General features: G+C 43.8%; 1 protein-coding gene and 1 long non-coding RNA gene across 2 annotated transcripts in view; one reads left to right on the top strand and one right to left on the bottom strand.

Moving 5' to 3' along the window:
- LOC308327387 overlaps positions 1-25,950 on the bottom strand; it is a 287,480-nt gene that overhangs the window by 124,027 nt on the left and 137,503 nt on the right. The gene's annotated exons all lie outside the window — the stretch shown is intronic.
- The window catches only part of igsf9bb (immunoglobulin superfamily, member 9Bb), a gene marked incomplete at its 3' end in the record, with an annotated part of 124,642 nt that overhangs the window by 1,184 nt on the left and 97,508 nt on the right, over positions 1-25,950 (top strand). The window lies entirely within an intron of this gene.

Genomic DNA, 25,950 nt, shown 5'->3' with positions numbered 1-25,950 from the left:
GAATTAACCCTCAACAGTCAGCATTCTTCTGGGGAACAGAACACATTTGAGGACAGCTAGAGAGCTAGGGGGACATTGATGTGGTTCTTGTGACGTTTTTAGTGGTTTTATTTCTGACCAATCTACCAACTTTTCATGACACCTCCTGCACCTGCCACCCAACGCACACACACACGCACTCGCACACAGTACCACTCATCTTTGAGAGTGAGGGAAGCTGTGTAAAGGGTGCCGTTTAGTCACTATATGTATTTACCCTAATTGCAAACATTTATGAGTATATTTCTCATTTTGACATTTATATACTTCATTGTACGACGGTGTTCTTTCCCAAAAATAGCACATCTAAAATAAATGTACAACTACAGTACTGTAAGTACAAATCAGGCTTCAGATTTCCGTTGCACGCACGCAGACAGACAGACAGACAGACAGACAGGCAGGCAGACAGACAGACACACAGACAGACAGACAGAAAAGCTTCGCTGGGTGGCATCCTTCTGCCTGAGTGCCGCTTTCTCAAGCTGGCAGGTGGCAATCGCCGACTTTTGCGAGTGATTACCCTGGACCTGTGCCAAACTGCTATCTCTCTCTCTCTCTCTCTCTCTCTCTCTCTCTTCCTGTCTTCTACCACCACCTCTTTCTGTCCATCACCACTACTACTCTCTTCTCACATCTTTCTAGCTGGTGCTCTCTCTCTCTCTCTCTCTCTCTCTCTCTCTCATTTATATACGGTATGTCCCTCCTCCCTTGTCCTGTGTTGACTCATACTGTGTAAGCCCTCGCCACTCATCCCATCTGTATCACTTTGCCCTCGGTGCCATCTCCAACTGTTTTCCTCTCCTCACACACTCGGCTGGACTATAACTTCCCTCCATGCTTCAAGTGCCCTTTCTCAGCATGGCTATAGCTATAGCGGGGGAGGAGGCGGTAGAGACCTGGTGGGCTGTGTTAATGGAGGTTCAGGGTACACGCTCCACAGCAACCGTCTGTTCCCATTCCACAAACACACTTGTTATACCCCTAAACCCACGCACATTTAACAACACATATGTTCAACACGCAGGCTCTCCCCCCCAGGGAACAGTGTGTCTTTAATCAGGACGTGAACATACTGTGTGCCCACACTAACAGGCCGGCTCCATCAAGACTGTACTAATTATGACTAAGCTGTGAGATAAGTGCCACTCTGGAACATGAGTAGGGATAATATACATTATGCCATGGAATGCCAAGACGGTGCCCCGGCCCGGTGCTATACTGTATAGTGAGTGGATGTGGGCTGCGTGTGTGAGAGAGAGAGAGAGAGATGTGTGCGGGGTGGAGAGTTTGCAGTGGATGGTTTGGAACTGAGTGAGCATAATGACTTCATCTGGAGTCCTTAACCCATTCTGGGTGGGAACGCCGCAGTGTTTTAAGCACTGTTATACTTTAGCTATTGAAAAATAGCATATCTACAAGCTCGTTTTTTTTTTTTAAACCCTGAAAATGTGGTGCAAATCTTTTGAACATATATATTCTTTCAGAGGAACAACATATTTTTGGATGGGGTTCGGCGGCCACTTACATATAATTTCTGTGGTCCTTGGACATGTAAAACATTGAGAAACATTATTTTTTTCAGAAAACTGTCAGGATTTAGAAGACATTTGTAGAATCGTCAAATGGGTTAAAGGTGGTTATGGCTGCATGGGCAATATATCAATATATCGGATTTTGGTGTCATGATATGGCAAGTGTTGTATTTTTTCCTGTTTTAATCACCTAATATCATGCTTCCAAAAATGGTGTTGGCACGCCGATAGCCAAGTGGTTATGGTGCATTCCATATGCGGTATAGGCTCTGATGCCTGACGGTGGGTTCGATTATAAATATGTTAATAATTTAGTCACTCCAGATATTTTTTCTGTGCATATTTGCATACATGTGTGAAATTTGTCATCTGCGTTTATACCCCAGTGCATGGTTCCCAAATGTTCATGTCAGGGACCCCCAAATTGACACTAATTAGCCCATTAGAAAGTATATGCCAGGGACAGAGGCTCTAGTAGTGATTCTCAACCCGTTTAATTTCAAGGACCCCCAGTTTGACATGCATTAGTCTACGGACACCCCATTTAATGGCATTTCTATATCTCTGGGACCCCCAATTTATATTGTAAAATCACTGTTAGTTTAAATCTGAGAGTATACACTCTCTGAGTTACAGACCCATAATAAGGGTACATTTGGTTCCAAACGTATCATTTAGCTGCAGGGGACCCCCTGGAACTCCCTCAAGGACCTCTGGAGGTCCCCGGACCCCACTTTGGGAACCACTGGTTTACCCCATCCTAACTATTAAGCGCAGTTGTCGACTGACTCGTCACAATCAATACTGCCCTCAGAGAGCAGCTTGGGTTAAGTGTCTTGCTCCTTAGTCTTACCTTGACGTGAAATGGGAAATCATAATCAAATCAAATTAAATCTATTCAGTCAGACTCAGTATCAGCCTACACACCTTTGAACTGTTTTTGTTTAAACAAAATCAAGATACACAATTCAGAGGAATGTGACAAACAAGAAAGGTTTAGACTGCGGGGACAATTCTGAAAAGAGTTCTTAGAATGCTTTCTCTAGCGGTTGAGTCTGGTCGTGAACGCGTCTGCCATTTTATTACTATTACCAATAATACTTTTTAAACTATTAAAGTGATGTTGCGTAACTCGAAGCTGTATAGCGTGCAGCCCGCTGCGCGCGGTGATCTCACAAAGCCTGCAGCTGCTGCTGTGCAAGGTCACAGGGGCCAAGGGTCGTCCCCAGGGCCATTTACCCCCCTCTATACACCAAATGTCTTTGTAGAAAAACAAGCTTATACAACACCTTGTGTTGTGACGGGGGCGATATAGGTTTCATGTGGTTCATTTGACCGAGACATCGTTGTTCTCATCTGTGTAGGACGGAAACTTTAACCGTCGATGATGCCTTTTGTATAGGCTGCAGCTTGGCTTGCTCTGTTTTGGGGTTCAGGGTTTGAGCTATGTCTGTGTCTTATTTGTATACCCATGGAATATATATAGTGCACTCAAGCAGAGCACACTACTGTGCCCTGCTTGGAGTTGGTCGTATTGTATCCTGTGGTTAAGATACTCGAGTGGAGGTTTTAATGTGGCCATTGACTGATCATCACATCAGAAGTGCTGACATAAAGCAAGTATAGGCCCCGGACTATACATGCTCGCAGCTACTACGCATGCTTCTTTACAACAACACAGTCACAGTCAGTCTCTTTGAAAGACGATCAAGCAAATCCCTCCCAGCAACGAAATTGTAGAGTTTGCACACTGTAACACAGTGATGAACAATGGTGCTGCCTGGTATAAAAGTTGAATAATGTATTCACGGAATCTTGCTTCACTATGGTCAGTTAATGATGGTTGTACAAGTACAGTGCATGGGTTTTCTGGCAATAACAAACCTTTTGACCAGTGAGAGGACTGCTTATCTTATAATAAAGTTATGGTTTGGTGTAATTGTGTCCTCGAAATGTATAAGGACGACATTTGAGGATGAGATCGGCCACACGTGTCGCGTGCCGTGATTGTCTGGAAGGCGTGCCATTCTGCGCAGTGATTGGCTGGAAGCTGTGTCATGCTGCTTTGTGATTGGCTGAGCATTGCATAACGGGTGTGCCGCATGAGCACATGAGTGGCAGAGGGAGAGCGATGTCATCAGACATTGTGTATTGTATGTATATTCTATGTATGTATGCTATGTTTGTATATTATATGTTAGTTGTGCTATATGTGTGAATAGGTGAGTGCTGTCCAGGGTTCTGAACCTTAGCTATGCTGTGGTAGGTGAGTGCTGTCCAGGGTTCTGAACCTTAGCTATGCTGTGGTAGGTGAGTGCTGTCCAGGGTTCTGAACCTTAGCTATGCTGTGGTAGGTGAGTGCTGTCCAGGGTTCTGAACCTTAGCTATGCTGTGGTAGGTGAGTGCTGTCCAGGGTTCTGAACCTTAGTTATGCTATGGTAGGTGAGTGCTCTCCAGGGTTCTGAACCTTAGTTATGCTATGGTAGGTGAGTGCTGTCCAGGGTTCTGAACCTTAGCTATGCTATGGTAGGTGAGTGCTGTCCAGGGTTCTGAACCTTAGTTATGCTGTGGTAGGTGAGTGCTGTCCAGGGTTCTGAACCTTAGCTATGCTGTGGTAGGTGAGTGCTGTCCAGGGTTCTGAACCTTAGTTATGCTATGGTAGGTGAGTGCTGTCCAGGGTTCTGAACCTTAGCTATGCTATGGTAGGTGAGTGCTGTCCAGGGTTCTGAACCTTAGTTATGCTATGGTAGGTGGGTGCTGTCCAGGGCTCTGAACCTTAGTTATGCTGTGTATGAATAGGTGAGTGCTGTCCAGGGTTCTGAACCTTAGTTATGCTGTGGTAGGTGAGTGTTGTCCAGGGTTCTGAACCTTAGCTATGCTATGGTAGGTGAGTGCTGTCCAGGGTTCTGAACCTTAGTTATGCTATGGTAGGTGAGTGCTGTCCAGGGTTCTGAACCTTAGCTATGCTATGGTAGGTGAGTGCTGTCCAGGGTTCTGAACCTTAGCTATGCTATGGTAGGTGAGTGCTGTCCAGGGTTCTGAACCTTAGCTATGCTATGGTAGGTGAGTGTTGTCCAGGGTTCTGAACCTTAGCTATGCTATGGTAGGTGAGTGCTGTCCAGGGTTCTGAACCTTAGTTATTCTATGGTAGGTGAGTGCTGTCCAGGGTTCTGAACCTTAGCTATGCTATGGTAGGTGAGTGCTGTCCATGGTGCTGAACCTTAGCTATGCTATGGTAGGTGAGTGCTGTCCAGGGTTCTGAACCTTAGCTATGCTATGGTAGGTGAGTGCTGTCCAGGGTTCTGAACCTTAGTTATGCTATGGTAGGTGAGTGTTGTCCAGGGTTCTGAACCTTAGTTATGCTATGGTAGGTGAGTGCTCTCCAGGGTTCTGAACCTTAGCTATGCTGTGGTAGGTGAGTGCTGTCCAGGGTTCTGAACCTTAGTTATGCTATGGTAGGTGAGTGCTGTCCAGGGTTCTGAACCTTAGTTATGCTATGGTAGGTGAGTGCTGTCCAGGGTGCTGAACCTTAGCTATGCTATGGTAGGTGAGTGTTGTCCAGGGTTCTGAACCTTAGCTATGCTATGGTAGGTGAGTGCTGTCCAGGGTGCTGAACTTTAGCTATGCTATGGTAGGTGAGTGCTGTCCAGGGTGCTGAACCTTAGTTATGCTATGGTAGGTGAGTGCTGTCCAGGGTTCTGAACCTTAAGTTATGCTGTGTGTGAATAGGTGAGTACCGTCCACACAAACACACAAAAAGTGTTGATTGTCATTATCTGAAATTAAATGTAGGGACATTTTTAGGACATTTCCATTCTATGTTCTTCCGTGGTGTGATCTTTCATTGTCCCGTCATAGACCTGTTGAGATTACAGATATCTGGATTCCTGACCATGAGTCCATTTCCATGCCCTCAGCATTTCAACGCCAGGCTAACTTCCTGTCTGCTCTCTCAAGTCCCCACTCTCAGACTGGTATCATTGTGTGTGTGTGTGTGTGTGTGTGTGTGTGTGTGTGTGTGTGTGTGTGTGTGTGTGTGTGTGTGTGTGTGTGTGTGTGTGTGTGTGTGTGTGTGTGTGTGTGTGTGTGTGTGTGTGACGTGTGTGTGCGTGTGCGTGTGTGTGTGTGTGTGTGTGAGAGCGTGTGTACGTGTGTGCGTATAGGTGTGCATTTCTCCTTATAGGAGATGAGCATTTGAACGATGGCTTACACCAAGCCCGGTGGCTGCAGACAAAGTGTTATGTTTCTCTAATAGCAGCATTCCGCTTCCTGGATTGAGGTCACGCATCGTGTAAACATCAGAGGGCGATTCTCAGCCTAAAGCCTCTTGTACTCAGAGCCAACTCTCCAGAAAAGCCCAACAATCTACAATTGGCAGTTATTTTTAGAATTTAAATGTTCCAACTGTCAACTCCACAATGAGCCAACAGTTAAACTATACTGCTGAGCATCAGTATAATTCGTAAAAAAAATAAAATAAAGAAAATCTTTGTTTTAAAACAACAGACTAAATATAGATAATGTAATACCATTGAGATTAAATTGCATATACTATGGTATAATTATAGCTTCTTCTTTTTTTTTCTCCCCACCACCACAAATTATAGCAAGCGTGTACCCGTGATGAACTGTGAGCAGATCTTGGTTTTTGCGCTGGAACATTTTGCACACTCAGTGCTGACTGCCTGACAGACGGAGAGTGGTTTTCTATAGTCTAAAAATACCCCCCTCCAGTACACTAACATTCAGTGCGTTCAGAGAGCATAACCCATCCCTACCGGCGCCAATGGGATGGATTCTGCCTTTGTAAATTAAAAGTTGAGTTGATCCAGTGTGCAGTCAAGCCGAGAAGTGACATTGACAGCTCCCCAACAGTCGGGTTGGGGGGAAATAATTGCGGTCACATCCACTACAGTCAGGAAGGTGAACCTCGCTGTGAGCGTTGTTGCAGTATAAGGCAGTTTAAAGAAAAATAGTCGGTGTTCATTCATCCCTATAGTTATCCAACCCTTTATGTTGTTATGTTATTATTTGTTATTATTTGCACACACAAATAAGTATAGCCTACGGACACAAATAATTACAAAAGATCCTGGCAAAGGGACCCGTAAGGTTACATTTGTACACGCTCATAGTAGAATACACCTTAATTGTATTAGAACAGTAGTACTGTACCTACAGTACTACTTTGTACTGTAGCTAGGACCTAGACCCATTTTTGCAGTAGTGCAGGAGTTGTCCAAATGTGTGGTGTTTAGTCGCTTTGTGACATTTTGATTCCATGTACTCAAAAACACAACAAAGTGGATGGCATTATCCGGACCACACCACAACTATGGCAACAGTGGGGAATTAGTTGTCCAGTCTATGAGCGAGAATCACCACAATCTAAATTGTTGATCTCTTTTCACAATTTATTCAGTGCAATTGGTATACCGGTACTGCAAATGCGGGTCAATATTCAAGCACGTTGTCTTCATGTGCTGGTCTTGGAAGTAGTTAATGATAGTAGCAATCTTTCTTTTCATGTTCAGTAACTTTAGGTTTTTAACAGTTGGTCGTGTGCGTTAACATGGTAATATCATTTGGAACAGTGGATGTATTCCAATCTTGCAGGCCTTCACCCTTGAGCTTGATTAAAAACAACAAGTGGCACACTCCATAAAAGTCACCAATCTTCAGATGTCAATCAACTTAGTATTTGGAGCAGAGAGCATTGACAGAGGGCTGCTGTCAATCCCCCCCAAGGCCCCAGCGTCCTCCATTTTGGTTCAGTGCACCAGATTAGCAGGGCGTACGACGGCATTACCGAGGGAAGAGGTTGTTCGCAAGAGATGCCTCACATTCTCATACAACTCCGTCGTTTGAGCATGGATCGTTGAGTGAATTCGGTTGTATTAAAGATGGAGCGCCGTGATTTTTTTTCCACCCTAAAACATGATCATCAGGTCTTATCGTTATATAAGGAGGTATCATTTTTTTTCAAAAAAGTGTACAGTATTAGTTAAAATGTTGTTTTTATGTGGACACGCCCACCAGCTCATTAAGTATGCCTGGTTTGCCTGGTGTGTGTGGTGATGGGTGGTGATCCACCTGAACTGAAGCCGCACCCACAGCTGTAGTTGTATGATAAAGGGGGAGGGGTTAGGGGAGGGGCTGATAATGTGATGTCACTATATTGCTGTTTATTTCATTGGCCCGTTTGACTGTGAAGGTTTCAGCCTCCAGGAAGAAACCCTAAATACAAAGGGAATACATCATTGCACATAAAAACGACTCCAGGGTGTCTAATGAAGTACTGTCACCTCTTAGACGCATGAAAAACTGGAAAAATAAAAAAAATGGTGGCACTCAATTTAAGGCATTGCAATTTATAGACGTGACCCTTATACTGGCGACGCACATTTCCAGTGCCTTCCCCTTATTCTTCTTCTTCTTCGAGACTGGTGGGGATAACTTCCTCTGGCCCTCTCATGGACAATGAGGGTGGCCATGCTTCATCACATGTCCAGTCATCTGAACTGCTGTCCTGGTCATCTGCATGCGTTGGTCGGTAATGAGGCAGCACTCATCCCATGCAATGGGATGTGGGTGTGTGTGTTAAATGGGTCCTCTCAGGGCACAGCCGCAGTGAGGAGGAACGATGCATTCAAGGCCCTGAGAGCTGTAGTGACAGAGCTCAGTTCAGTTCAGTTCAGCTGAGTTCAGTTCAGTTCAGTTTTATTTTGGTCATGAAATAAACATTACATGTTGACATAGAGCTGACATAGAGCCCAACTTCACCACCAGAAGTGAGTATGTTGTCGTATTTAAAAAAAAAACCAAAAGGGTTTAGGCTGAATCCAATGGCTTATTCGGTGGGCGGACATAAAACTAACAGAGAAACAAACCAGAAGAGAGAAAAAGAAACATAAAACAATAATAATAAAGGACAAAAAAGGAAATAAATTGAGCGAAAACAAAAAGACACAACAGGAGAAGACAGAATCCAGAGTCGCACAAGAATGTTATTTATACCGTTATTATATAGTTATAACATTACACTATTAGAGCTGTGTGTATATATAGGCTCTCTTGGCCAGTGCCGACTGCCGTCTTTCACTTCTGGTGGTGAAGTTGGGCTCTATGTCAGCTTTACTTGGAGGATTTGTGGCAGAAATGTGAAGCCAGTATACTCCCTTGACCGGTGACTTATAGCTCCCTCATGCTTATCACGAGAGGATTCCATCTTGTGCATTATCCTACTCTTCTTCACAAGGCCAAGCTGTTTAGAACAGGGTTATATTATAGTTTAGTTGTCTGCTGTACAGCAAGGCTTGGTCTGATTTCCACTTTACCCAGTCCAGTTCGGGGTACAGTATATACCCTTATATGGGCTTGTTAGAATGCTCAATGTGTGGCTGGAAGCAGCGCTGAGGCCTTGAGGTATAGGGTGCCACCAAAAGGTGCATTTATTCACCAACGAAAATAGAAAAGTATAAAAAAAAGGCATGCCGTATAGTTCCAAACAAGTGACATGGTGGTTCCCTTAACCCATTCAGACCTGACGTCGAAATGAAAAAGAAAAAGTCTTTGAAAGAATATACTGTATATTCAAAGATTTGTGCCGCATTTTCACGATTCTTTCAAAAATAGCAGACCTACAAGCTCGTAGCGCGCCACTCGGTGGCGTGCTATGAGCCTATAGATCTGCTATTTTTCAATAGCTAAAGTATAACATAATACTTAGTTAAAACAACCAAAACCGTTCAGAATGGGTTAAAAAAAGATTTTCAGTTAAAATGTAGTTAAAATCACGACTCTGCATTTATTTATACTGTGCAAGATACAATGTGCAAATAACACCGTTGCCAAATTATGCCATGCAATTAATCAATCACGTTACAACGTGCTTAAACCGGTATATAGACGTTACTGTGTGTGGACTGACGGACACTGACCGAACCGGGTACAGGCGTCATTACGAGACATGCTGGAATGCACAAAACGCTGTACGACAGACAGTCTGCGGACGACATTGCGTTTATTTAAAGTATAAGCCGAGCCAGGAGGCCCATGCACAGGGCAGGAGCCTATATATCTCCTGTTTCTGATAGCGTGAGGTATATAGCTTGATGTACAAGTATATACTGTACATCCCCTGGACATGACGCTATACAGTATACTGTATATATGGCGAAGGGACTAATATCACCCCGCGTCCAACCCTTGATGCTGAGTGCCAAGCAGCGAGGCACTGGGTCCCATTTTTCAGAGCAGTTCACTTGAAGATGACGCTAAATCCATCACATTATTGCATTAGTAATGAGCAATATGACAACATGATTAACATTATTATGTTTGTGCGCCTGCAGGCTTCATTGGGAATATATATATACATATAGGGCTGTATACTGTAGACTGTATACTGTAGAGTTGTTCTGTAGGCAACTTGGCAGCAGTGTGTGTTTGCAGAACAACACCCATAGTAGTACTGCAGCTTGTGGCTGCCATACAGTATTCTACACATCAAAACGTGAAAAACGGAAAACTATAGGAATTACTTGGTAACATAAAGGAGATCAGATTTCACAGACGCAACACGACCTGATGTTGATTATACAGACATTTGAAAACCATGACTGCTGTTTTAAACCAACCACGAACTGAGTTTCAAGATTTTTCAAAAAATGTAAAAAAAATAAATAACCGCAACACAAAAAATCTAAGATAAACACGCTTAACAGAATCTTAACAGTGTGGCCGTGCTGGCCATGAGTGTACCAAACTGTATATAGCAGAGAATCTGAGGCAAACAAAAAAAAAGTCCTGGAGAGGTGAGTTTTCAGACTGCGGTGGAAAAGTGGGGAGTGAGTCTGCAGTCCTGGCTGAGCTATAGGGAGGGAGGTCATTCCACATAGCTTGGGAGCCAGGAGGAGAGACGAGTCTAGGACGCGTGCCGTGCAGCAACGGTTGGTGTTGGCAAGCTGACTTACTATAAGTGTGCAGGATGTGGTGGTGTACAGTAGCGATGTATGGCTCATGTCCTGAGGGGTGCCATGTGCCCTTGATTGCCCCCAGAGTACTGTGGGCAGTCATCGGTGTGTTCGGTGTCCTGGTCTGGGGTCAGCTAAAAACCCTAGAGGGAATAAGATATCTTCCTGTGTGTCTTAAACATACTATTGCTGCTAGATCTTTTTTATGGCTCCAGACACTACTGTAACCTTCCAGCGGTGTCTTGGCCCATATAACAGTACGTACACTAGTCAGCAGTTGTAACCTTGGCAGACGACTCCCCCACAGCGCCAATACTCCACAGATTTAGAACAAGACATGATAGTTGTGACTGTGAGTCAACGATCTGTGATTTAATAGTATTTATTGGCTCCAACTTTAAACAAACACACCAGCCTACGCTCCATTGTTCTCTCCTTCTCCTGTTTTATCCTCATGTGGCATTACATCACTTGTGTTATTGTTTTAATTTAGGTCTTACTCTTAATACACCTGGAAAAAGTTGGAGCCAGTATTAATAGTTGTGCAGCCCTTATTGTTCATTTCCACTGTTGTCTTCTTTGTACTTTGCTGTCCCATCATGTGATATCACACACTGACATTTGATGCACAAGACCTTTGACCTTTTTACAGTACGATGACAAAAGTATACAAAAGTACACTTTTGTAATCATGCTTCTTGTAGATGCTGAATTTAAACTCGATTGTACGATGGTGTTGCTTGCCAAAATACAAGTTCTACAAGCTCACAATGGTATATTGTGAGCTTATTGTAGATGGGCTGTTAGCTGTGTGAACACATTTTGTTTAGATGGCTGCTTGAGGAGCTATCTCTCAAAATATAATGAGCAGGTTCATTGTCACGACGCTAAATGTGCTCAACAAGGATGAACTTTCCGATTTTGGTATCTCCACGGCCTATCCGCCTGTGACACAGAGGACCATCCTTGGGCCAGTTGTCTCTCTCTATAGGGGCTGTTCCCATGGCTTTTAGACTCTTAAGGGCTGTATTTTGCGTGTCTCAAGTACCAGGTCTTATTACTTATAACTTAAGACCTGGAGGCGTGATCTGAGTGTATTCCGAGGCTATTCTGAGTGGCCAAAGAGCATTGACCATGCACGCCTCCAGGTCTTAAGTTAAGTAATAAGACCTGGTACTTAAGACACGCAAACTACAGCCCTTAGGGTCCTATTTCGGGTGGCAGGTGAATTGGCAGGAGGTGTGCAGCGTATCCATTTCCAGAGGTGAAGTGGTGTGTTTTGTATTTTGGTGTGAGGCGAGGTGGGGTGTCTAGTTTGCAAATCATCTGCGCGCCGCAATATTGGGGTCAACGAGGACCACGGTTTGCGCCGTCTGCTGCCCGCCAATTGTATTAGAAAGAGTTTGTCCATTGCTATTTTCAGCACACTTCAGTTGTTGGAAACTTTTTTATTGTGGGTTTTTTTTTTCTACTTTAGAATACAGGACATACAAAGACAGAAAAGGAACAATACAAAACATGAAATGAAAACGACACAGATCTATACCCTCCCTGCACTCACCCGCCCCGGGGGGTAGAATTATAGAGTAAAGTACATTTAAATGTCTGCGTGCAAAAGTAATAACTAACGAAATAACTTCCTGAATGAAGTGTCTGGTGCTGGGCCTGGGGAGAGCAGGAGTGGACCTGGGGAGACGTAGGAGGGCTCCGGACAGGAGTCAACCCACAGAGCCTCCTAGGCCCTAGTCCTTCCACGTGCCAGATTGATCTACCACCCTGTCCCGGCAGAGTAGTTCCGGAGCAACGGATCGTGTCTGTGGCCCTGGTCTTTTCCTAATGGAACTGATCGAGGTTATAGCTACTGGGACGTAAGTCGGGACTTGATCACCCCGGCTGGGTCGCCTGAGTGAGGGGTATGATGTTTGCGAGACCCGAAACCCCCGTTGACCTTGGTGGGATACATCACTGAGGATACGTCCCGGGTGCATCCATGCAATGTTTATTCGTTATCTTTATAATAATAGTAAGTAAGTAAAAGTAAGAAAAATATGCATAGATAGAGAAGAAGGTAGAGCAAAACAAAATGATATCAGTGAGAGTTGATGTATATTATGCAAGGAATGGCTCTCAGGTTTGCCTTTCATAGTCGACTGTACTCGAAATATACTCTGAACGCGCCCGCCAACCCCATTTTTATAGACATTTCTCATAGATGGGTCACAACAACAAAAAGGACAGGTGTGCACAAGCAAAATAAATGACTGCTGTGCTGATCTCCCAGTAGGTGGATGTTTTGTTTCCTCAGGGTCTGCTGTGCGTCCGCACAGACATATAGCACAGTTGCAGTGCATCGTATCTATGGACATCCATCTGTCTAGTTTATGTGCATTATGAACTGGGTTTATGAGTGAGCTGTTCTCACTGCAGGACCTGCTGTGCCAGATGTATTAACCCATTCTGACCTGAGATCAGATTCAGACGAGGTTTCCACTGGACACACACTGGTCTGATTAACCCATTCTGACCTGAGATCAGATTGTAAAATGTCAGTCGTTCTTCGATTTTTCTAAAAATAGCAGACCTACAAGCTCGTAGCGCGCCACTCGGTGGCGCGCTATGAGCTTGTAGATCTGCTATTTTTCAATAGCTAAAGCATAACATGATGCTAACACCAAAATGGGTTCCCGTTCAGAATGGGTTAACTGCATTTCTTATTTCCTCCCGAGATACATTTACGTCATCTGCTCTCGCGGTGCATGGCAAGGGTCTCTCGTGACAGGAAACCCCAAATTTCCGAATGCCACAATTAGAAAAATGGGATGCATATATATGTCTTAAATATACAAAATCAGCCGTTATCAGGACGTTGGAATACGGCCAATATGGCCATATACTGGCATACTAGACATTGTGGTGTTTGGCTGTGTTCTCCCGGGACTGCATGCGTGCAGGGTGGTGGAGCAGACATAGCCTGATTATCACATACTGGGGGTATTTCTAAGGTGCTGAATACGAACATTTTCTTGATTATCGGGTGATAATAACGGTTGAATGGGGTGTAGAAAGAGAACATTTATATGACACACATAATCAAAGACTTTGGAGGGATTATTTGAATAATACAACTTATCTAAATCAGCTTTACGTTATGGTAAATGCTAATGCTGTGTTGTTAATGTTGTTCAAATGTTCTACAACGTATCTCAAAAAACCCTGCTTGACACTCGGCATCAAGGGTTGGATTGGGGCTAAGTCCCTGCGACATACTAGCGTCATGTCCAGGGGGTGTACTTGTACATCAAGCTGCCTCACGCTATACAGAAACAGGAGATAGGCTCCTGCCCCCTATGGGCCTCATGGCTCGGCAAGGCTACTGTATCTCAAAAAAGCGCTAAATCCTGTCTGCTTCAGTCAAAAAAAAATTAAGGTACATTAATAAATGATCTTACAACAATTTTCAGAACAGAAAACCACTAGATGAAAGGAATCTGCCAACATGGTACACCAGTTTAGTTTGCTCTTGGGAGAAATCAAATATTCAAGGCTTTTCTTGCTATAGCCGATCTACAAGCTCTCAATGCGTCGCACTGCGACGCATTGAGAGCTTGTAGATCTCCTATTTTCCGGGGGCGCGACATCCGCTCTCGTTGGCTACTGGGGATGTGGCGATGACGTGGATTTCTTTCAGCGCAAAATGCTGCGTTCAAGATCAGGAGATTTTCAGGAAAAAAAGCAATTCTCGGGTATGGCATGGAAAGGAGAGGAGGAGCATTTGCTGCATTTCTTTCACCATAATAGTAAATGCTGCATTCATGGTCTGGAGAGGGCAGTTGTTTTACAAACGGGGTAAAAGGGCAGGGGCTAAAGCCCCCTTTGATGTCTGTGTACACGTGCCTGATCCAAGCCCACCGTGGCCACGTTGATGCAGGTGTACGTATAGGTCACAGCTGCTGCAATGCACGGCCTGCGTTGGGGGCATGTGAGCAGTTGCGGGGTGGGGGGAGGGGATGTCCCCTCCACTTTTGAGAGGAAGAAAAAAAAGTAAATGTACGAGGAGAAAGCCTTAGCACCGTGTAGAGACCGGCAGAGACCTTGAAATCAGAGGCTATACAAAGAGCTGTTAAGTGATGCTGTATAGTTGCAATGTGGATGCGGAAAAATCCGCAACATTTTTGCAAGTCAGCCCCAAATCAGTCCCCGCCAGTTATGAAATGCCCTCTATGTCCCCCATGGGGGCACACACCTTAGAGTATATATATTAATAGAGACGGCACCCGGAGGAAACCCTGAGGCGGAATCATGGACATAGTGGCCGAATTTAGGTATTGCAGCGCTGGGCCCCAAACATGTGAACGCGCTGGAACCGTTGACTATCATTGCGCACGTTCACGATGACACGCTGCACGCTGTTTCATACGTGGACGCGTGCACTGATGGTCAACGGCCAGCGCGTTCAACATGTGTTTGGGCCCAATCCATCCCAGAATGCACTCTGTTCCTATACCCGGAAGGAAGAGTGAAATCGCTGCATGCGCTTTTGAGCAACTCAATGCAAGTGGATGGGAGGAGTACTCGGGCGCCGTCTCTATAAATATATACTGTACTGTACTGTACTGTACTGTACGCTCGTTCTGAATGGATCTAATCAGCTGAACGTTTTAAAGTCCATCTTTTGGTATAATTGTCGGCCCCTCAAGTCTCCAGCGTTAATATCTTGTATAACTCTCATGTGGAACAATGTATAGTCTCTTGGTTTGCCTTTTGCTCGTCATTTCCAAAGGGCCTAAAATAACTTTGTTTGACAGTGACTGATAAGTCACGCTGATAAGAGTCCACCTCCCCTTCCTCCCTATTTACGTCTAAAGACAATAAGCTGGTTTAAGTTGGTCCTCTCACTCATTGTTGATTTCAGCTGGCTTTACACAATGCATATATACAGTATTATATAGAATTCTGACCACTTATACCTGACTTACAGTATATTTTAGCTGTGTGACTGTGTCGCACACCAGATCTACAAGCTCACAATGCACCACGCTGCAGCGTGTCGTGAGCTTGTAGATCTGCTATGTTCGGCGCACGTCACGGCCGGGTGCACTAGTTTAGTTACCGCGGGAGTGAGGTCCAGCCAACACCAACCTCGGGGATTCCTGGATCGGCTGCCCTCCACAATTTCCTATATCTAACACCAGGTTTCTTGTTAGCTAAGCTGTCGCGCTGCAGTATAGGTGGTTATACGCTTCTTTCCCCTCCCGGCTTTGCCCTGTGGTTGGCTCCCATATAGAGTCAATTTACTTGCCTCAAGTTCTGGGTGCCCGTCCGCAGTGCCCTGCCAGCCCCATCCTTCTCTCTCTGACTTATTTGTCCGTGACCCGTGGTATAGCCGGACCCCATATGGGTCCACATTTCTGATGCGGTCCGTCCATGTGACACCTATAGTGCCATGTGCGTATGCATTCTTGTGTATAGACTCCATCCAGGGCTTTTCCCTGTTTTACTGTGAGGGTCCATGACTCGGGCCCCATACAGCAGTATACTGACTCCACAGTAAAGCTATATGAACAGTCTCCTCTTAAAGGTCTTCTCCCATATCTCAACCAGGTATACATCTGGCTTTAGAGCGTGTCCTTTATCTCAATGTCAGCGCACGCCGCCTGTGACTCATTGGCTAGCTGCTTTAAATGACACCAGTGTCACTGTATGTTTTTAGAAGCACGTCGCCTCGTAATACCCACTTACATAGAGGTCGTCTTAACCCATTCTGACCTGAGATCAGATTCATACGAGGTTTCCACTGGACACACACTGGTCTGATTAACCCAGTCTGACCTGCGATCAGATTCTAAAAATGTCAGTCGTTGTTCGATTTTTCAAAAATAGCAGACCTACAAGCTCGTAGCGCGCCACTCGGTGGCGCGCTATGAGCTTGTAGATCTGCTATTTTTCAATAGCTAAAGCATAACCTGATGCTAGCACCAAAATGGGTTCCCGTTCAGAATGGGTTAAAGGACGACTTCACCCTTTTCCGCCTATCTTCCTATAACTGGTCCTCACTAATGCTCATAATATTGTACTTTTTTTTTTTATTGATAGTGAACGGTACGACTTTTGTCTACTCGGAGTGCGGCTGTGGACAGTTCAGAAATATGCCTACCAGTGACATCATCGATGGGGAATCCAAGCTAATAGAAACTGCAGTCTTTTTCTATTCTTGGAAAGTTGGCATGCTAGTATAATGGAAGCCATTGTTCTCGTTTAAATAATAAAATTAAATCTTGTTCGGGGGGAAAAGAAAAGCCTGCCTAACGATGATGTCACTGGCACTGCAGGCAGCTTTCTGAACTGTCCCGACTCCCCAGGCAGAGTAGATGGAGCATAATGAGCATTAGTGAAGACCAATTATATGTCGAAAGGTTGAAAATTGGGGCAGTTGTCCTTTAATCCATTTTGGTCGGGAACCCCTTTTGGTGTTATCATTATGTTATGCTTTAGCTATTGAAAAATAGCAGATCTACAAGCTCGTAGCGCGCCACTCGGTGGCGCGCTATGAGCTTGTAGGTCTGCTATTTTTGAAAAATCGAAGAACGACGGACATAGAAACATGGCTTTTTCAGAAAACTCTCAGGATGTAGAAGACGTTTGTAGAATCTGATCTCGGGTCAGAATGGAAAACTGTCAGGATGTAGAAGACATTTTTTTTTTATCTGATCTCAGGTCAGAATGGGTTAAGTGTGTACACAATGTGCTACAGCGTTTGGCCGTCCGTCCAGCGCTGCAGCAGTAATGCATCCAAAGTGTGACAGCTGGCCATGATGAGCCAAGTCACTGAGGTGACGCCGCTGAAGGTTCACAGGTGCATCTCATCTGAAGTGACGACGCAGTGCAAGGAGGATTATTATGGCTGCGCGACAATAATAGTATATATTAGGGCTGTCAGAACGAATTTCATAATATGAAAGAAATTCGAATATTAAAAAATATATATATATTCGAAAGCTAAAATTGCCATTCGAATGGAGCTTTTATCATTTATTAATTCTATTTAATATTTTTATTTTGTTTTATGTTATTTTATTCGCTCACTAAATGTATTGAGTAACGAATCTACCGCTGTGAAATCTCCCATCTGCACGCACGCACACACGGTCACACGCGCGCCTCGTCACCTCCTCCCTCCTCTGCACGCATGCACACACGCAGTCGCACAGCGCGCTGCAACTAAGAAGAATCACTCGCATGTTTTATTAGTACCGTCGAGTCTGTCGCATATTGTGGACAGTTTGAAAATGCGGGTCCTACGTGCATTAAACCATTAACGTTGGTCCGGCTGGTTTCATTTTGTCCTACGCGATTACGTGAATCAGCATGGCTGCGCCTGCAGTAGGCTATTACCAAAACAAACACATGGTAGGCTACTTTTGTGTTGCACATGGAAAGCAACTGAAAACGACCATGGATATATTAAAGACAGTTCCCCTGTGCTGCTGTGCACAGCGGAGATAATGCAAAACACCCAGGTACGAACCAAAACACTGACTGTCTGAAGCTGATCATCCACGACTATATCTCCAGACTAGTCCTGCAGTCCCGCAATGAAGGAAAGACAATCTCGCCTCTCACTATAGTCCACTACAATGCCATTCTAGCGTTAAAACCTACATTTATGTGTTATTCAACAATTACTTTAGCGCAAAATATAGGCATCTCTATATATCTTCATTGCTATTTACTAATGATGGCCTGTTCATCGTGACAGCATTCCGTTTAAAAAGAAAAAAGAAAAAGTTCATGATTCCTGACTAGCCTACTCACTACTCAGACTATACTGTATCAGAAGTATACAACGTTCACTGTAAAATGCATTTGCACTATAGACAGACAACAATCTTACCGTGCTGAGTGCACTGTGCTCAATAAAACAACAGTTTAAACGCTATTTTGTGCCGAAAACCATTATTATTATTATTACATGCTTTGTCGTTTGGAAGGGGGGGCCCTCTAGTGGACAGAACGTGCATCGTCAAAACCTTGTTATTCTGTGTATTATTATAGGCTAAATATGAGCTAAAATACAATGTAAATATTCGAATATATTCGAAAATTACAAATAATTAAGCAATGAAATTCGAATTGGATTATAGAGGTGAACTGACAGCCCTAGTATATATAGGCCACCGTTCGTATAGTGATTATGGTACAGCTATGATACAGCAAAAATCCTCAAGTGTGAAATCTGGAAGTTATTTTAATGAATAAGACGTCATTTTATTCTGGACAGGAACCCATTTTTGGTGTTTTAAGCATAGTCAAATCTTTGCTTCTGGGGGGGGGGGGGGTCTCTGGAACTCACACTGACATAGAAACATGAGGTTTGTCAGAAAACTGTCAGGATTTAGAATACATTTGTAGAATCGTCCTCAGGTCGAAATGGGTTGAAAAGTGGTACATAAGTGTACATAGAGGCGTAAGACAAATCTGAGTGGCAATGACATACTACTGTAGCCTATAGTTGCCAACGGCCGGCCTGCTGTTCCTACACAGTAAAATACAGAGCCTCAGAGTTCAATGTAAGTAAGTAAGTAAGTAACCTTTGCCAAGCCATGAGGCCCATAGGGGCAGGAGCCTATCTCCTGTTTCTGTAGCGTGAGGCAGCTCGATGTACAAGTACACCCCCTGGACATGACGCTAGCATGTCGCAGGGACTTACCCCCGATCCAACCCTTGATGCTGAGTGTCAAGCAGGGAGGCACTGGGTCCCATTTTGTAGAGTCTTTGGTATATGACCCGGCCGGGGATTGAACCCCGACCTCCCAGTCTCGGGGCGGACACTCTAACCACAAGGCCACTGAGCTGGTAGAGTTCAATGTGCATACAATATATCCATTTGTATCTCTCGATTTGCATAATTCTCTGAATGTATAAATGAACAGTCAGGATTTAATGGTGTACAGTACATAAATGACGGCTACGCTGCTGTCCCGTATGCTACTGTATAGTGACACGGTCTCAGAACAGCACTCTCATTCCCTTTTTCATTTCTTTTTTAAAGCCATTCTGAACGGGAACCCATTTAGGTGTTTTAAGCATTACGTTATACTTTAGCTATTGAAAAATAGCAGACTGCCGCGCTACGAGCTTGTAGGTCTGCTATTTTTTTTTTAATTGTGAAAATGTGGCCCAAATCTTTGAATATATATTATTTCAGAGTGAACATTTTTAACTCAAATCTTTGCTCCTTTGGGGGGGTCTCTGGAACAACATATTTTCATATGGGGATTGGCGGCCGATTACAGATAGTTTCTGGGGTCCTTAACATGAAATATTAAAGGACCACTTTTCAACCTATCTTCATATAATAGCCAGGTCCTCACTAATAATCATGAAAAAATGGCATGATTTCTTTTCTACTCAGTCTGTGTCTCATAGGACGGCTGTGGGCAGTTTAGAAACCGTCTTCCAGTGACATCATCATTAGGCAGATTGTTTTTTAAAACAAGATTTCTTCACAAATATATTTAGATTTTCATTATCGTGAGAACGATGGCTTCCATTTTCGCATTGCAACTTTTCAGGACTAGAAAGACTGCAGTTTCTATTAGCTTGTATTCCCCATCGATGATGTCACTGGAAGACGGTTTCTGAACTGCCCACAGCCCTCCTATGAGACACAGACAGAGTAGAAAAAAATTGCACAGTTTTTTTTCATGATTATTAGTGAGGACCTATTATATGAAGATAGGTTGAAAAGTGGTCCTTTAAGCACCACTGATATAGAAACATAATAGGTATCTCAGAAAAGGATTCAGAAGGCATTTGTGTAGAATCCATCTCAGGGGCCCAAATGGGTTAAAGTATAGGAGAAAGTGGGTAAAATATTTTTATTCACGGATTTGACTCACGGCCCATGAATAATGGGGTCCACGAGTCAGTGTTTGTGAAACCCTGGGCATGTGTCTCTCTCTCTCTCTGTCTCTCACCAGCAGCAGCCGCACCGAGGCTCATCTCATTCCCCCTTCCACTACCCCCTTAGCTGGCCAGGCCAGCGTCGGTCGTCCTGCCGCTGAGGCTCATCTTACAGCCGGCCTGTACTGATGCAGCATGCACCGTCAGCTCGCTTCCACGCCGACTTTCTCCAGACCCACATTAAACATTCATCGGCTCGAGCCATAAGATACCCCTCACCGTACTGTACTGTGTAGCCCCAGCCATGTTACTCATACATTCTGCCCAGGAATTTCACCTCCTTTCCCCTCTGCAAAAGGGGGGGGGTGTGAGGAGGAGGTGCATGGCAGGGGAGAGAGAGAGAGAGAGACCCTTTAACCCATTCTGAACGGGAACCCGTTTTGGTGTTAGCATCATGTTATGCTTTAGCTATTGAAAAATAGCAGATCTACAAGCTCATAGCGCGCCACCGAGTGGCGCGCTACGAGCTTGTAGGTCTGCTATTTTTGAAAAATCGAAGAGCGACTGACATTTTTTAGAATCTGATCTCACGTCAGAATGGGTTCATCAGACCAGTGTGTGTCCAGTGGAAACCTCGTATGAATCTGATCTCAGGTCAGAATGGGTTAAGAGTAATGCTCAAAACATAACGGTGCAGCAGGGTTGGTGTTGGATAATGCATGTACAGTATGCGCTGTATAGACGTATTTACTGTGCTGTATGCGTGTGGAATATCTGGGAGTTGTGGACCATTGGATGACATATACAGTAGTGATTCTATGGCAGTGTACTGTACACGTACCAGAATTTACACTTGCATTGCGTCAGATATACAAGTGACGTTTTGCAGTGGGTATAATTCATTAGCTGTCGTATAACTGCGCAGGTCTTTCGATGTATACAGTAGACATGCGGGGGAGGAAATAACTGCCAAGTACATGTGTTTTAAGGCAGTTGGGAAATGTCTCCCTGCCTAGTACCTACACAGTCACAATTTGCTGACTGAAAAGAATTGGATAGCGACGTTTTGCCAACAGCATGGGATTTGTGTTTTTTTTTGTCTGCCACTGATCCAATTGTAGCTCATAATCTCATTTATGAAAGTATTATTGCATGCCACACAGTTGCGAGGTTTAGCCTGCGGTTGCTCTGTGTCATCTCCCGGCGCGACGTGACAGTGGATCAGACGTCTGTGCTTTTAATTTTGCGAGGTCGAAGACAAGGAGCTTGTAACATAACGATCGTATACAGTATAGGTAATGACTTTATCTTTTGTGCGTTTTTTTTTTGGACCGCGGTTACATAAAACGGAGAAAGTGGAAACATGAACGTCAAAAGAATCCGAATTCCAATTCGTCTATATAGTGTGACTTGTGTGCGGCCTCTCTCTCTCTCTCTCTCTCTCTGTCGGTCATCCTGCTCGCCTTCTTCACAGTGCCCCGTGACAGCCACTACGTTATGGTCCGTGACCCAACCCGAGCGCGGTGGTGGTGTCCTTGAGTAGGAAATCCCTTTTTGAGCAGCTGGAGACTCGGGGAGAGATGCATGGCTGGGTGGCTCTCATGATCAAATATCAAAGAGGCATATTAAGAGAGATTACTCTGTCCCGTTCATTGTATAACATCTTGATAAAGCATTCTTCTCGTATTGATTCTGTGGTTGTCGAGCAAATACAAATCAGTTCTATTGAGACAGACGGTGATCGTCCAGATTGATAGCCGATTGCTACAGTGTTTCCCATGTTTGTTTGTTTGTTTTTTTGCACATCGTTGGCTGACGAAGGTGACGTTAATTGTTCAAATATCTCTGGATTGGGGATCGCTGTTAAATTACAGTCTTAGAAGAAGGATGAAAAGATATTGGCGCGGCGACTGCCAATCTAATGTGTGCCAATCTGTGTTTACGGTCGATGGGCATGCACAATGCACATTATTATATCATTAAACATACATGGTACTTCAAATCAAACAGGACAACATGGACAACTCGAAACCATTAAAACATCCATTTACATTAGTATACAATAAGAAAATCAACTCGCAGATATTTGAAATGTATAGGCAATCCACATACAGGATTCCCCACTTTCAAAATGTACAACATTTTAAAACACAGATTGGTTTGAAAATTCAAGACATAAAGGAGTCACTGGGAAAATAAAATAAAATAAAATTGAAACATCTATGACATAATATTAACTGTCTAAACCATTTTGGGGCGGGAACCCCTTTTGGTGTTTTAAACATTATGTTATAATTTAGCTATTGAAAAATAGCAGATCTACAAGCTCATAGCGCGCCACCGAGTGGCCCGCTACGAGCTTGTAGGTCTGCTATTTTTGAAAAAATCGTAAAAATGTGTCGCAAATCTTTGAATATATTATTCTTTCAAAGCAAATGTTTCTTTATCTCGGGTCTAAATGGGCTAATTACAGTATGTATCCGAACCCAGGCAGTATGGCGTAGCCATGGCCTTGCCCTTTGTAACCACATACTGTACACTGGCGTACAATGGCTTTGTGAACCGGTCTGTCTGGTGGGCATCCGTTACCAGCTTGCAGTAAGTCAGTTCATCAAGTCCACTCCTCCAGAATCACATCAGAATGGTCTAGTTAGCAAACAGTTCAATCTAAGGACAATCATTTGAGGACACCGCTGGTGACTTTCTCTCTCTATGCACTATATTCTTTGAACTGGTGTACTGTATATCTCTGCTTTCGAATCTTCAAAGCAATTCTCCATTATTCCCTCGCATTGCATCTATAATTTTGTGGGGCCTTTCTGTGTAGGATGAAAAGAAGAATGTTTCTAATCTTTGGGAATGGAAGGAACAGTGCTAGTAGTTGTTCCTTTTTAGCGAGTCGAGGTTCTGCGGTTCACTTCAGCAAGGGGGTGACGTCTGCAGTGGCGTGCGGCGGCATGCATGCAAGATGTGGGCATGTGCTGTATAGGTCATTCATATAATCCATCTTTTATGTACAGTATTTGCGATAAGACGGAATACATGTTCAGTTGTGTGGAAGAGCTTTGATGCTATGTCGAGTCTGTGTGGCATGTATCCTTTGTTAGAAGTTCAAGAACATAATAGCTATATACGTAATCTCTCAACACAGCTGGGTATAAAAGCTCTAAAAAAAACAACAACATCTTAATGAAATAATGGGTTTAAGACACAGTTTTATGATTTTCCGTACTGTGTCAATAATGCATTTAAGCAAGCGTACACTGCTCTAACCACAACGTTTGGGATGCTGCTCCTACAAAATAAATCATCTCTCTGCAAAGATGATAAACTTAATTTAGCATAACATTCAGTAGTGTAGTTAATCTTGCAGACTCTTACAGTCATGATGCAGTACATTAACAGTGCACCTGCATCTCAACCAACAAACACTGGTCTGTTTACTAGAGAGCTCATATACTGTATGTTTGGTGAAAAACAGAGGCTTTATGGCTGTTGGGCTGAACAGCGTGGCTGTAAATCTAGGTTATTATGTTCTTCAGAATGTTTTCTGCCATGAAGTCGCTACCGTAGAGGTTATTTACTTAGACTCTGGCCGGGCATGGAGGCAGTTTCGGAAGCTAGAAGTATCAAACCTAACGTGTACTTTAGTCACATGATGGTGTGTGCTGTACGTGTCAAACAGTTAACAAAATTACAATATATTTTTTGAGGGGCGCTATACAGTATGTCCAGCTTTTGGTGTGTGTGCACAAACTTTGTCCTACACAAATTCCTGTTGACAATTATTTTGAAGGATATTTTTGAATAGTTCAACTAGCCAATCTACATTGACACGTTGTGAGCTTGTAGACTGGCCATTTTAACTATTCAAAAATGTTCTGCCAAATAGTAAAAATAGGCAAAGAAGTTTAGGGATAAGGGGTTTATAGCGGTGACGAAAATGGAGCCCCTAATAGTGGCTATTTTACGTCATGATGATGTACGATAAGAGCCCCTCACTTCACACGGGTGTGATTTTTGAGGGGTGCTAGCCCCTCCTATATGTGCAGCTTTTGAGGGTTTGTGTAACACAAACATTGTTTTTTCTATACCGTTTCCTATGACTAGTTTTGAGGGTTTGTGCAAACACAAAATTGTGTAAACACAAACATTGATGACAAAAGTGAGGACGCAAATTGCGATTGGCCAGAATGAGACGATGTATGAGTATGATGACGTACGACGATAAGAGCGTCCCTCACTTCACACGGGTGTGATTTTTATTTAATACTAAGACTGTCATTCTTTCAACAGTGTGTCATTGTTGTGACCTGCAGTTTTACTGATAACAAGCCAGATCTACTGATCTGAGATTCATGAACTTGGCTTTGTCTCTCCCACATCTGTCAATTATGCTCATTGCAAATGGTCACACATTATTCATAATTTGCTTGGCACATACAGTATACTACAGCTCTGCTAATCTAGAATGTGAATGGAAAGCAAGCTTTTAGGCTATAGGGGATACATGTCACCTCTGGAGTATCTGATCTGTCTGATTACCAGAAAACAGAAAACCAGCCCCATTTCCGGCTGAAAATGTTACTCTGGGAAATCATAGCTATCCACACTTTTCCTGGGCTGTGTGTGCTCCAGTTCCTGTTGATTTCATTGGATATCATTGGTCATCTGACCAGTTTCATTGGCTTTCATTGGATCAAATCCATTCTGGATGGAATCCAAAGCATGGATCTTCCCAGGCCTTAGCCATCATATAATGTACAGTATATCGTGGCACCTCCAGAGAGTTTCATATGCGAGTATATTTCTGAACTTGAGGGGCCTGTGCTGATCCACCGTCGAACCAAACTGACCCCAATTCCAGCCAGTTTTACCAAACTGACCAGGGGGTAAGAGGCTCACAGTCCAGGTCTTTGTCCTCTTCAAAGACACTTGGCCATTTTTAAGGTCCTTTTTTAACTTCTTTAAGTGGAAGCTGGCAACAGGCTCAAAAGTTGTATCCCCATATCTAATCTATAATAAGTGAGGCTGAAGGCAGGACCAGAGATATGTTTTGCCCCTAGTACGTGTGTGTCTGTCTGTCTGTCTGTCTGTCTGTCTGTCTGTCTGTCTGTCTGTGTCAACTTCTATGTTCACATTTTTTGTGAAGTCTAGCTTGCGTTACTTTCATGGACTTTACTGCAGAGCTTTGGCTCTAACTTAAAATGTCAATTGTGACACATACTGTGTCAACATAATTATCACGGGGGCCACTGTCATTTGGACAACAAGGCATTAACGAGTCCTAACGACCAGCGTCCTTTAGTTTATAATAATAACCTTTCCCCCCATTGCCCCTGTGCCTTTTCTTCCAGCGTCACATGGATGGAGAAAGGGCTGTGCTCCACTGAGCACTCCTTTCTCTTTTCTTGTTTCTGTATATAATATACCTGATGAAAAATGCTTCTATACCAGCACCATTTCTTACTAAAACATTGCCCCTTTTGTACTCGCAT

The sequence above is a fragment of the Protomyctophum bolini genome (assembly GCF_963924005.1).
Source record: "Protomyctophum bolini genome assembly, chromosome: 13".
In the NCBI taxonomy this organism is placed as follows: Eukaryota; Metazoa; Chordata; class Actinopteri; order Myctophiformes; family Myctophidae; genus Protomyctophum; species Protomyctophum bolini.
This window is presented reverse-complemented; position numbering and strand designations above follow the sequence as displayed.